The sequence below is a fragment of the Macrobrachium rosenbergii genome, chromosome 11, assembly GCF_040412425.1.
Source record: "Macrobrachium rosenbergii isolate ZJJX-2024 chromosome 11, ASM4041242v1, whole genome shotgun sequence".
Taxonomy (NCBI): domain Eukaryota; kingdom Metazoa; phylum Arthropoda; class Malacostraca; order Decapoda; family Palaemonidae; genus Macrobrachium; species Macrobrachium rosenbergii.
Window position 1 is genome coordinate 18,044,635 of NC_089751.1, and position 14,028 is coordinate 18,058,662.

At 34.1% G+C, this 14,028-nt stretch overlaps 1 long non-coding RNA gene across 1 annotated transcript in view; it reads right to left on the reverse strand.

Moving 5' to 3' along the window:
- Positions 1-13,461, reverse strand: part of LOC136843213 (uncharacterized) — a 92,924-nt gene extending 79,463 nt beyond the window's left edge. The window contains exon 1 of the long non-coding RNA XR_010854480.1: positions 13,297-13,461. This is a non-coding gene — a long non-coding RNA (uncharacterized lncRNA). The remainder of the gene's footprint in view (positions 1-13,296) is intronic.
- Between the last annotated feature and the right edge of the window lie 567 nt (positions 13,462-14,028).

A 14,028-nucleotide genomic window follows, 5' to 3' on the forward strand; every position in this document is an offset into this window, starting at 1 on the left:
TATTTTATCGAAAATGTTTCTTGATGAAAATGACGACTAATATGTCTCTTTTGTGTATTATTTCATATCAAAATCATCTGAGATTTCTTTATTACCAAAACTGCATAAAAGAATTTCATACCCACAGAATCAACTGGAAATAACTTCTAAAAAGGTTGAAACGTCGCTTATTTTTGGACCAAGACAAATCTCATTCATTCTCTAGGAATGCAATGAGATTTCGTTATTGCCGCACATACCGTAACAAAACTTACTAGAGCTTAAGAAAGCTTTTTATTTAAGATTATGAACAGTAATTATGTAAATGAAAATCAAACATAGCTGTGATATGAATTTACGCCGTTAATGTAATATTTATGCAAATATAATGAAAGAAAAAAATCACGAAAACCTAGATGTTTGGAGAGCTATGTAAATATGCGTCTCTCCATTTACACTTCCGCAGAACTAAAGGTAATTACAATGCATCAACAGGCGACTGTTTAAGAGATGGAATATTCATTCTGTACGGACAATGCATTCATTCATTCCCACAAGGTTTCCAAATTCCGATTTAGCTATCGGCTCGACAGTTCCATTATTTTTCCTAACAACATTCGGCGTGGTGACGCGCGAATACTAGATTTTTGTTTTAATGTGGAATCAGCTGATGATACGAAATGAATAACGGAGGTAAACACGAGAAGAGGTGGAGAACTTCGCAAAAGAAATAAAAGGAAAATAAATATGGCTATTCATTTAACAGGAAACACGTCACTTCAGTACTGCACTTCTGGTGAAATAGCAAATGTGAAATTATCCTTAATACCTCCAATGACGCGTGATGTTAGTGACCTTCCTTGATCTTTGTCTCTAATAAATCTCCACTAATCTTCAACCTACTCCGTCCCAGTTCTCATTCAAGTATGTCTGGGTTTCCCTGGGTCTTCTACATTTTCTGGCGCCCACAGAACACCAGCTAAGACTACCACGTACTATTTTCCAGTAGATTAATCAAAGGCCCTGTCTAAGCCTTATCAATTTTTTCTTTATCATTTCCTGATTTACATATGGAACTTGTGATTTCCATTATATGCAGTGAAACAGAAAGGGGTAGTTTCAGGAACCATCCTTATGGCTCCCTGGATTCTAGGAAGCCTGATCATCTGGGATTAGGCTGACTAACCAGTGCACCTTTCCACCTAGTCTCTGAGATAGCACAGTCAAGTATATACTTGGTGCATATTTTATGACAAGTCAACGAACGTACGATTAATTTTACTGGATCTTGACTATTCAAACAATGGCCCTTTTTCCTACATCCGGTAACTGAAAACAAATTGAAGTCATTGCTGAAATAAGATTTAGGCATATTAGGTGTTATTTCCTCTTCTGAGAGCCAAATATTAAAGAAAAAAATAAATTTCCCTGTGTCAATTGAGACAAAACTTCTCGTCTTATCCCCGCATCTTCTTGACAATATAAATGTTATTTTGTATTTGAGAACGAAGGAGAGACCGAGCCCTCCATTACCGTCCGCTTCCACTAAATTCAAACAGATTAAAGTAGTAAATCTTCCTGCTTCTAGACTTCGGTCTTCCTGACTCGGCCTTTCTCTTCGTTATGGACCATATCCAGTATCCTAAAATCTTATAATTACTTCCCGTAAGTTTCGGCCTTACGTCACACAAGATCATCAGCTTAACTTATCTCAAACTTGGCCGCCGCTTCGCCTTTCGAAGAAGGAAGACAATGCCGTAGAGGCGGCTAGATAATATCATTACCAGAAAGGACCGGAACTGTAGAAGAACGAAAATTGGCAGAAAATTTGCGCTACGGAAATAACTCTCGCAACAGACGATGGTCGCTTGCATATCATCCAATCATACATAAGCAATTACATACATTTATATGTAATTATGAAAACGTAAGTTATGCAACACGTTATCTATTAGATTATAATTACTTATGGGTCACAAAAACAGTGAAAATAAACAATGATGTGAGATGCCCTTCACAAAGTTTATTCTGTTTCATACATTGGGTAAAACAGATGTTGAATTATATATATAAATATATATATATATATATATATATATATATATATATATATATATATATATATATATATATATATATATATATATATATATATATATATATATATATATATATATATATATATAATATATATATATAGTATATATATATATATATATATATATATATATATATATATATATATATATATATATATATATATATATATATATATATATATATATATACATATACACATACATACATATGGGATAATGAAGACAAACTGTAGACAGGAGGAGGATTTTCACAGAATTTGTAGGATGAGAAAGTAGATAGTAAGGTTTTGAAATTGAATGAAAACTGAAAAAATTAATCTGATTTGATTTGATATATGAAAGTTTCCTCTTTTGACCTGGCACTGGAACAATTAAAAGATGAGGCAACAACTGTCACTATGGATGGTGGAAGATCAGAAACAGTAGATAATCTGTAGAAGTACATGAATATAAATATATCAGACAACGGTAGGAAAGTGAAGAGGCGAGCCACTGAATAAGTGAGGCAAAAAAGGCAACAGGATGTGTTCAAAAGATTGAGAAGAAGCGCGGAGTGTGTGTTGAAGCCCAGGTTGAAATGAAAGAATATTTTAGACCTCGAATGGAACGGGAAGAAGGATGGACCTGTAGATATGAGCTATTTGTGTATTATACGAGGCACAAGGGAATTAAAATGATAAAAAATTTTATGATACAAAGCAAAAATGGCTTGGATAGATGAAAAGATAAATTTGAGTAGTCTGAGATGGTCTTGTCATGTGGGAAATTCGATGAAGGAAGGTAGATTTGTGGAAAAAAATATATATTGTTCACGAGTGGTAAGAGGCAGGAAGAGTGGATGACATAAAAGGTTGGATGGCTCGGTAAAACAATTACTTGAAATTATGAGCCTCAACATCCACGAAGCTACAAAGAGAGTGAAGGACCGAGTTGAATGACGCAGTGTGTATAGGGCCTCTGAAACATTACCGGTAAGTCTTCAACTTAGAATTATGACTGAGTTAATTTCATGTAAGTTGTCGGATTAGGTGCTTATCTACAATTCAGAAGCCAAAGTTTGACCATGGTACTGATTGTTATCTTTTATTTCCGTAGAAGGCCTATTCATGCTAGAGGAAACGGCTTAAATTATAAAAAAAACATGCATTTGATGAAGCAATCATTATCAACATTTTTTTTATATTTTAAAGGTTTGCCTTACTTAAAACCTCGCAAAATCGTGATAAACCTATTTATTGTTGTTGAGGGTTTTCATTAACCATTTTGAATAATCTCCTGTTTATGTATCTGAACTTAAAGAGGTCAGTGACTAGTATTGGAGATAAGTAATAAGGAAAGTTCAACATAATCGAGATCTAAAGACTAATATGAACATTAGAATGGTATTAATGACAATTAAATATCTATCTAACTTTCGATATTAATGACAATTAAATATCTATCTAACTTTCACGGACCTTCAGAAAATTTCATCAGCATGCCTGAAGATACGCCAGTGTTTGAAATGTCATGGCTTATGACTACAAGAACTATTTTAAATTTTCAGTAAAACTCTCCTCGAATAATTATTTGCTTTGAACATGGATATTTATCCATTAGGTGCAACTATCTTTTAAAGGCAGATTCCCCAACGTGTATTGTGCTTATCCTTTAAGAGGTCCTTCCTCTCCTGTAATGAGGATGTTTGAGCTACGGGACCAGTAATTCTACAATTTTATTTTAAAACGTTTTAATTTTTCAAAGTGAATCAGACATGCATGTTGTTATATCTTGCAAGCAAGTGACTGCAAAGTTAAGTCATTTATCAGCAACAGTAAATATAAATATAAAAATTTTCGTTGCCTTTAAAAAGATATCTTTGGAAACAACCTTAAATTTCAGGTATCGTTATTCTGTTCTGAGAGTATTGTATCAGCGTGCAGTATCAAAAAAAAAAGGAAAAATAATAGTCTATGAACTCATCTTTTCGCTTTTTCTTTAGGTAAGACTTCAGAGCTTCTTCAAAGACACCTTTGGTAAGTTTTGGGAAAAGTTAAGCCGGTGATTTTGAGTGATGCAAGATCGGACTTACTGGGATACTGTGAGATTTTAAGGAAGCGAATGTGACCTGTCTGGGAAAACTGCCATGTCAGGACAACACAAGTTTTCGAAAGCGAAATTATGATTTTGAACTTCAGAGATATATCAAGATTATTATGGTATGAAAAGTATTTTGTCATAATCCTTCTTGCTGTTATTATTATTATTAAGAAATTGTTACGTCGAATGTATATTTTGGAAAACTTCCTTCGCCCCTTTTATTGGACTCTAATGGTGCTGTAATCAGAATAAGAAATTTCGAAAATTACGCGGGAAAAAATAATCAGTCCACATGTAACTGCCCTTTTTATAGTTGTTCAATTAAAGTTTATTCAAGACTACATTCGTCAGAAAACATATGAATATATTTTATTCTCCCTTCATTCCAGCGGAATCTTACTTAGAATATATTCTGCTACAGTTACCACAAGATTTTAAAAATAACATACTATTTTCAAGACAATTTTTCATCTAACTTTTCATATTACGATTAACAACCATTTATTATAGTAATATTTTAAAGACACCAGCGAGTCTGGAGCTTTGCTTAGGATGAGTTCGCAGAAGCCTTGCTAAATCTAATTTAACGTTGCTGAGACAAGTTAAGTTCACAATCAGGGGCGTCATTTCAGATTTTTGTTGGTGGGGGGGGGGCAAAGACGGTTTGGCCAGCGAAGCGAGCATAATCAGCCGAGTTTTTTTTTTTGAGCTATTTTATGTGTTTTTGAAGCCACATGAGCAAGGTATTTCAGCAAAAATTATATACTCCCACTACTGTATGTTTTATCTCATCATCACTGGTACCTAGTAGACAGACAAAGATCAAGAAACATAATATTTCTGAGAAATTTTATATATTTATGACTGCACATTTAAAAAGAAAACATGCTGTTGCTTCTTGGGGCTTGGGGGTGAGGGGGCCAAGTTGAGGCTTTTGGGGACTTGGGTCTTGGGGGGGGAACTTGGGTCTTGTGGGTGGCAGTTGACCCCCAAATGACGCCCCTGTTCACAATATTCAAACGCTGTTAAGAAATGCTAAATTCCCTGAACATGATGCTGTTCACAAACGTCACATGAAGCTATTGACGTCGGGTACAAATTCAGAGAATGGGATATAATTTAATCCAAATAAATGTATTCAGCTGTAAACGGCTGTAAAACGATTAGCAAAGGTCTGCTGATAATGTCAGGGTTGCATGCATCGCTATTACAAAGGTGATTAATGAGAATGGTAATAGAATCACATTTTATTTAGTTTGGTACGCTGCACACAGCCGACCATTTTTTTTACTTATAATGTGAGGTCACACAGTACGGTAAAATGTATAATTCTTTCTCATTAAAAACCATAAAATAAGTAACTTTTGAATGTCACAGTGATAAAGCCACAGCCCCTTGACCAAGTAGGCTACAAATAAAAAATTTGTTACCTTTCCAATGTGGGCTACTACGAACATATATGTTATCAACTCTTATTAATCTTTGATGAAATCAGGTTTTCAGAAAGCGCTGTGCACAAATCTGTTAATGCCAGAGGAGGCAAGATCCTCTTGTGACACACAGCATTTATGAAAGCTTGATCTGAACCCAGAATGGCATATCTTGCTGAGTGTGGCAACTTATTTCTCTTTGTATCAGACAGTCCCACATCTCTCTCTCTCTCTCTCTCTCTCTCTCTCTCTCTCTCTCTCTCTCTCTTTCCTATGTATGTAAAAATGTCAAACTTGAGTCATCTGACGAACGCACGAAAAAGTTACCTGAAATTTTGCTTGCACAATTAATGATATTTAATTGGAAATACTTTGAGATAACTTATTAACAATATTACTTGATATTTGCCAGGGCCAGAAAGAAGTAATGAAAGTTAAGAAAACAGTATGGCAAACATTTTTTATGTCTATTGATCTTTCATCAAATGTATCAAGAGCTCTCTTCACTCTGTTGCATGTCGGTACATGTTAGAACATTAAGTTTTACGAAAAAATGCCAAGCCATCTGTGATTTGTTTTGGATTATTTTATAAATAAATATTAACTTTGTTTTTGGGTACAATCTCATATCTAAAATATTTGTATTGCCATTTTGAGCTTTCGTTGCTAAATGAAATTGGTACTGTTTGCAAATTCTTCGCCCTCTGCTTATCTGAATATTCATTATGCAGTTGAGTTTTCACTAAGCTTGGGTTTTTGACATTTTTTGCCACAGTACTTTTTTTATGAAGAACTTTCAAACTAATTCAAAAATTTCTTCTATATTCACAATCAGCAGTTTGCTAATGGAAAACATCACTCCTTCACAAATGGCGTTCTTATCCCATTCATTTGTGGCTGTAGCTGCAGTTTTTTTTCTCTGACTTTTTACATCACTCCGACTCCATAGGTATCAAAACGCTTTAGTGACTGGTTTAGTGACAATAAACCACTAACTCTCTCATTTACAAATTCAACACAAGTTTTGGATTTCATTATAAAACTCTTAGTATCTATTAGCTACTGATCTATATCATATATCTTCGACACCCTCAGCATTTCATTTCTATCTATTCCTACTTCTGTTTTCGTGATTCATGTAGAGCAAAAACAGATTTTTTTTTATCTTTTCTCACTGTTTTTACCTATCCATCATTCAGTCATCCGACTTATTTTTTTTTAGACAAAATGCTTCCATTCTTGTCTTGTATACAGAGAAAATATACTCCCCTACAGTTCGTATACCACCGTCTATCCCCTTTACCTTCATGCAAAGAAACAATTATTTTCATCATCTTTTATTTTTTAATGCTTTTCTCATCCCGACATACCTTACCACCATGGCCAACCATTCAGTAACACTTATACCACCATTCAGCAGCAGCATTTCATTTGTAATTGGATTTACTGCTGCGGTCTTTCCATTCTTCCACCACTTAATTATATTTTCACTCACTACGACGAGGTTTTAGACTCTTCGGTCATTTAGGTCTGCCTTCCTTTCACCTTCCATACTGAACAAAACCTTAAGGTACTCTTTCTCTGCAAACAGCATGGCTCCATTTGCCCCGTTTAAGTGTGAGTTTCATTTGCATAGTATTCTTTTTCTATGTGCTTATTGCTATTCAGTGAAACTTCTTAATAATAGTATAATTATTTTGATCAACCTTTCCTTAATTAGTTTCTTATTTACTCACTTATTTTCCCCTTCATTGTCATAGTCATCTGTTTGAATACATACGAAATAAATCTCTCCCCTATCATGCAATTACACATCAAATTATCTCTTGTTGTTCTCCGCGATTTTTAATTTTTGTACACTATTGCCAACAAATTTTATTTAATTTTACTACCTGCCAATTCTTGCTGGCACAAATGGTATAGCCTAAAAGTTTATAAGCATCTTATGTACACCTTTCTTTTAAGTGCCCTTATCCCTTACTTTATTCCTCGAGTTTCTCCCTATTCGATATTCTAACTTCCATATCTGAAATAAAATTAGTTTTAACTATATTTACAGCAACAATATATGTATATATATATATATATATATATATATATATATATATATATATATATATATATATATATATATATATATATATATATATATATATATATATATATATATATATATATATATATATATATATATATATATATATATATATATATATATATATATAAGTATAACTGAAAAATATAAATATATAGATAAATAGTTTCCCATGTCCATGGATCCATCGGAGCACAGAACACGGATTTGCACAGTCAGAGCTTTTGTTCCATTCAATTAAAATGCAAGGAAAATAGTATTAGCGCAGTAATGCATTGCACAGCATTACTACGCTAATACTTTTAAAGTTCCAATATAACGACATCCTCAGGGAGACTGTTCCACAGTCCAACGGTGTGAGGAGTAAAGAACCTCTGGAACTGAGAAGTTCTACAGTGAGGCACCTTCACTTCATATTGGTGCTGTTTTTCAGCAAATCTGGTTGCTCTCGGCGGGAAAAGGGGATCAGGAATCAATTGAGAATGTGAAAGATCTGTTGAAATACAACCTATGAAAAATTGACAAACAAGATACCGTCGATGGTCCAAGTTATAAGTGCTAATATCAGGAAACAGAAATCTATCACCACGAACCACTCTATCTGAAGGAAGAACAGTATTCTAGTAAGGAAGGACAAATGATCTAAAACAGGTTGAACTGATTTTGTCACTGTTATAAATATATAAATATTTCGAAAAATGCCCAACTTCGTGTGGCATTTGCTGACACTTTCGTTAGATACTTCTCAAAAATAAGATGTGTGTGAGTCAAAAGTTGAACCTAGAATGGTTAAAGCTTCAGACTCTTTCAGTAGAGTCCCATCCACCTGGAAGGGAGAATGGGATGGAAAATCTGTAAGAGATCTGCTAATCAACAGTGTATTCGTTTTACAGGCGTTCAGCCTCATACCCCACCGATTATACCATTCACTAATCCGCTCTATGTCCCGATTGAGACTACGGGCCAGCTCCATTTCTAATAAGTGGAGACTTTACTACACCCAGAAGTGTTGCATCATCGGCATACTGAACATTCTTGTTTTCCAGGCCAACAACTGTATCATCTGTATACACTAAAAATAACAGTGGACCAAGAACACTACCCTGTGGAACCCCAGACTCACTAAAGATCCAATTAACAGCAACTCGCTGCTGCCTACCTGTAAGGAAATCTTGAAGTAAACCTAACACATATCCACCTCCTCCAAGATTCTGAAGTTTATAAATAAGTGCCTTGTGATTTACTAAATAAAAAGCATCATTGAATCTATTTGAATTACTCTGCACTCAAAACCCTTATCAAGGTTCCCTTGCATACGGCATGTCAAAATTAAAAGAGCATCGCAGGTACCTAACTGCTTCCAATATGTTTATTGTCTATCAGCAAACAATCCTTTAGATTCCACATACTTATATAGTGGCTTAAAAATAAGTTTTCTGCAAATCTGAAGAGCACAGGGAGAACAGAAATTAGCCTATAGTTACAGTCTGCAGATATACCATTCTTTGGAAAAGGGACTGTATTACCAAGCCTGTGCTCATCCGCAAAGATACTACGTCGACATATAAATCTACTAAATATACTAATCTTGGGAGACAACACTAGAAACCTTTTTGAAAAACAAAGGAAAGAAACCATCAGGATCTTCTCTATCCCAGCTATCATGATTATCCAGAATTTTCTTAACATCCTTAGAGCGAAATGCAAACTTTGTAAGAATAGGTTCAGGATGACAAGTATCAGGGAAAGAGACATCCTCAGCTGACTGCTTAGCTTCAAAAGCTCGATGAAGGAGTTCAGCTTTTTCCCTAGGGCCAGTAAGCAGCCAACCTACCATCATTTGTCAGTAGCAGTGGGATGGAAGGCGAGCCTGACCCAAAGATACATGACGCCAATTTGGCCCACAACTGATGAGACTGGGTGATTCCTTCAAGTTTCCTCTTTAAGGAGTTATTGTAATTTCTCTCAATTATATGATAAATTCTGTTCACAGCACAGCAAGACTCAACAAAATTGGTGTAATTTTTATGTGAACAACTTCGCCTCCGTGTGTTGAATTTGGTCTGTTTGTCAAGGTAAGCTCTTCTGCTTGTATCATCAAACCAAGGCTCGTCTTTTGTCCTGAATTTAATGACCTTTCTAGGACATACCTCACTAGAATAGCCATCAGCATTTCACTAATTTAGGTCAGTAAGTTATGGTCATCGAAGAAGAGGCACAAACGCACGCACACACACACACACACCCACAAACATAATAGGATTAGATTAGGAGATTAATTTCTTAAGTAAAATTCATATACCAGCATAGACGACTGAAAGCCGAACTACCTACCAACTGGCTACAGTCGGGTAAAGTATGTCATACGATGCTTGTATGCTGTTTCATAACAACCACTTGAGCACAGAAAGAAAAAGGGAAAGGTGAGTGTGAGTAAGAGAACTTTGCATCGAGAACTGAAATTATTGAATTTTTTCTTATTACCGCGTTCCTTTGAGGCCTGAAGCTTTGTTCGAAAATAGTTTTGGAATCAAAGGATAAGTTTTCTAAATTCTGTTTATATATATATATATATATATATATATATATATATATATATATATATATATATATATATATACTGTCTATATATATATATGTATGTATGTATGTATATATGTATATATATATATATATATATATATATATATATATATATATATATATATATATATATATATATATATCAAATTTCTTCATATTTCTTGCACTTCGATCTTAAGGCTTTGTAGTGACAAGTGTATCCAAAAAAGCAAAGAATTCGAGAAAGTTAAGAGGGCATTGTTGCTATTACAATTACATATATATATATATATATATATATATATATATATATATATATATATATATATATATATATATATATATATTTATGTACATATAATATATATATAATTATATATACATAATATATATATATATATATATATATATATATATATATATTATATATATATATATATATATATATATATATATATATATATATTTTCTTTACTCTCATTCGGCGTTAAAAAAATCTAAAATGCCTATAAAAAGCAAATAACACTACAAAATTATATATTCTGATTGAGAGGACTTCAATTCTAACCATTAGAGAATGTGGACGGTTGGTACGTGACAAGACTATTGATATGGAATATCCAGGTGTGGAATAACGACGTTGGTGGGATTAGAAATGGTGGTGGTCCTGTGATTAAAGGGGTTAATCCACCGTTGCTTTAGTCCTCGTTAGCTCCCACCTGAGTTGAGTCAGGTGGGCGGATCCGCCGGAACACTGGCTTAAAAAATGGGTCTTAAGATTAACTCGCCCGGGAAATCAGATTTCCGGTACCCTACAGATGAGTTCATATTTTATTTTTCACCAATGTCCGATTCCAGAATCGTCTTTTTATACGGGCAGTTACTTTTGGAAACGGGTTAGGCATTCCACCTTAAGGTATGACTATAGTAAGTGAGAAAGTCGCCGAGTTCCCTGAACTATTTCTTACCGACTGTTAAGCTCAAATAATATTTGTGAGATAAATATACCAGTCTCCTCTAGTTCAGTACAATTACTGAATAACATCCTGTAAACTGATGGTGTCAATTTCCTCGTTTAGCATTCTTTTGGTGGAACCGACATAAGTCCCTAGATGGCAGCTTGCGGAAGTATACATATAAACTAACATAGAACGCATAAGGGTAGTTATAGTACTTTTAAATTTGAAAGGATTAAAATGCTTTTTGGTTTTTAAGTTTTTGCATTATTTTGAACATTATTGCACACAGCCTTTTACTTTCTTCGGACTAGATTTTTTTTCATAATGAGGCTTAGTTTCTTTGAAAATATTTTCAAAATAATTGTTATACTAAGTTTTCATTTCAGAAAATCTAAAATTAATCCTGGATAACTAATTTCTACAAAAATTAGTTATTTATATTATCTAATACCTAAACCTGAGTTTATGCCTTTATGAGTGATGTCGACATCATTACATACAGCATATTTACAAGAAAAATTGTCGTTGTCTTAATCCTAAACTTGTTCTTAAGAATCCAAGAACACTTGGATTACTTTTTAAAATCCAAGACGGTGTGTCAAACCATACGCGTATACAGTAAGTATAATTGTACAAGATGTAATCTCGGGACATACACGAATTCAACCAAAAAGATTGCTGAAAGTGCGAATTGACTTTCATCGTGGGGTCAGTCATAGAACGGTCTTTACTCTGAATAAGAACGAGTTTTCCAGCATTAAGGGATGATACTAAACAGTGTAAATCTTCCATTCTCTCCGATGATTCTGAAATCACATAGTAAGCCGCCATTGAAACCTGTTTCTATTTCCTCGAGTCCTTAACTCTCAAACAGCCTGTTCCATAATTGAATAGTGGGTATTCTTATAGCCTAAAATGTTTTGGTTCTCAGTTACTCATTACCCATACTTTTAGGTGTTAAATCAGCGTTAGCCTTATGTTTCTGTTTTTACATTATATTTCTTATTTAAGCACCATATTATGTTTTTACAGACCCGTATTTATCTATTTTAATTGCTGCAACTTTTATATCTCTGGCCTTTGGCCAGAAAAAAAACAAGTATGCGATTGAGTTTCCTTACAGCATATAATCCCGAAACTAGATCTATCTTGCGGTGGTCTCGGTATAATGCTGTATGAGCCGCGGCCCATGAAACTTTAACCACAGCCCGGTGGTGGCCTGACCTATATCGTTGCCAGACGCACGATTATGGCTAACTTTAACGTTATATAAAATAAAAACTACTGAGGCTAGAGGGCTTCAATTTGGTATGTTTGATGATTGGAGGGTGGATGATCAACAAACCCATTTGCAGTCCTCTAGTCTCAGTAATTTTTAAGATGTGAGGGCGGACAGAAAAAGTGCGGACGGACAGACAAAGCAGGCACAATAGTTTTCTTTACGAAAACCTAAAAACCGAAGCATGCATCAACTCATTTTTGTCTTCATATATATATATAAATTTGTGTATATATATATGTATATATATATATATATATATATATATATATATATATATATATATATATATATATATATATATATATATATATATATATATATATATATATATATTTTTATCCTCCGTTTCGAACGCTCTACTTTGTATCTCCATACTTTCTTTTCTTATCCGCTGTTACAGGATGTTGTTTGTCTTGGGTTTTACCCCGATGATGGAGTATGAGTGTGAGGTTATGTTGTCCTTCCTTTATAATATCTCTAGACGTAAGGACTCCCACATCTCTTATTTCTGACAGGTAAGGATTTTTCTCTCGGGACTAAATTTATTCCATCTTTTTTTTAAACAATATAAGTGTTGTTGTTATTGTGGATATTCTTGATGTGGTGTTTAGTGGACTCCCTATTTTCATACTAAGTTTGAAATCTCAAGAATGCGCTCTTCCTTGCGGAACAATTGTAAAGAAACGTGGAATTCGTAATAATTCGACATTAAATTAAACAACCGTCTTACTAAAACTGCGCGTAAGGAAGCTAAAAATAAGATAGATTAATGCGCAGAAATAAATATTGGGAAACAAGTATTTCTCATTACCTGATTAATATCCTCCTCATCATCGCCTCGAACCCAGGACAGCGAAAAGTTCCTCTATCTTTGCTGTGCTGCTGCAATCTCCTGTCTCGCATTTCTCATGCAGGTTGGCCACGGTCTTCTGACCCTTCTGGTGCTTCCACTTATTTAAAATGGAAGTGGTAACCTCTGGAAACGATTAAGCATTTCAGTAAGGCATATAATTTGTTTTTGATAGAATAAAACTTTACCTATATTATGGACCTCCACTCTGATTTTATTACTTAATTCATATGGTTTAGTAATAAATCACAAACAAGGTAATCGAATGCAAGCTGTCATTGGCGCAACGTGATTTGTTTATTATAAATTATCATACCTTGCAAAATTGCTCTCGTTTACCATATCAAAAATTCAATCGATTTTCATGATAAATCAGAAAATAAAAAGACAACATTAAACCGCAGAACAGTTCATTTTAATGCCAGTTAATGGCCTATTAGTCTTCTTGGCTGATAGCTTCGCCATCGAAAGCATTATTGATCAGATTTCTACGAACTAAGCCCAATTACCTCCTCTCCAGTTTTACAAGTTCTCATCAGGCCTGTTAAAGATAAGGGTGCTTGTATGCTTGTTCCATCTCCTTTTGCATGTGTATGTGTGTGTGTGTGTCTTGGGGCAAATAGTTATTATTACAGTCACTCCACCAACGAGACAGCAAGAAAAAATTTTTAAACCCACTGGGAGAAAATATTC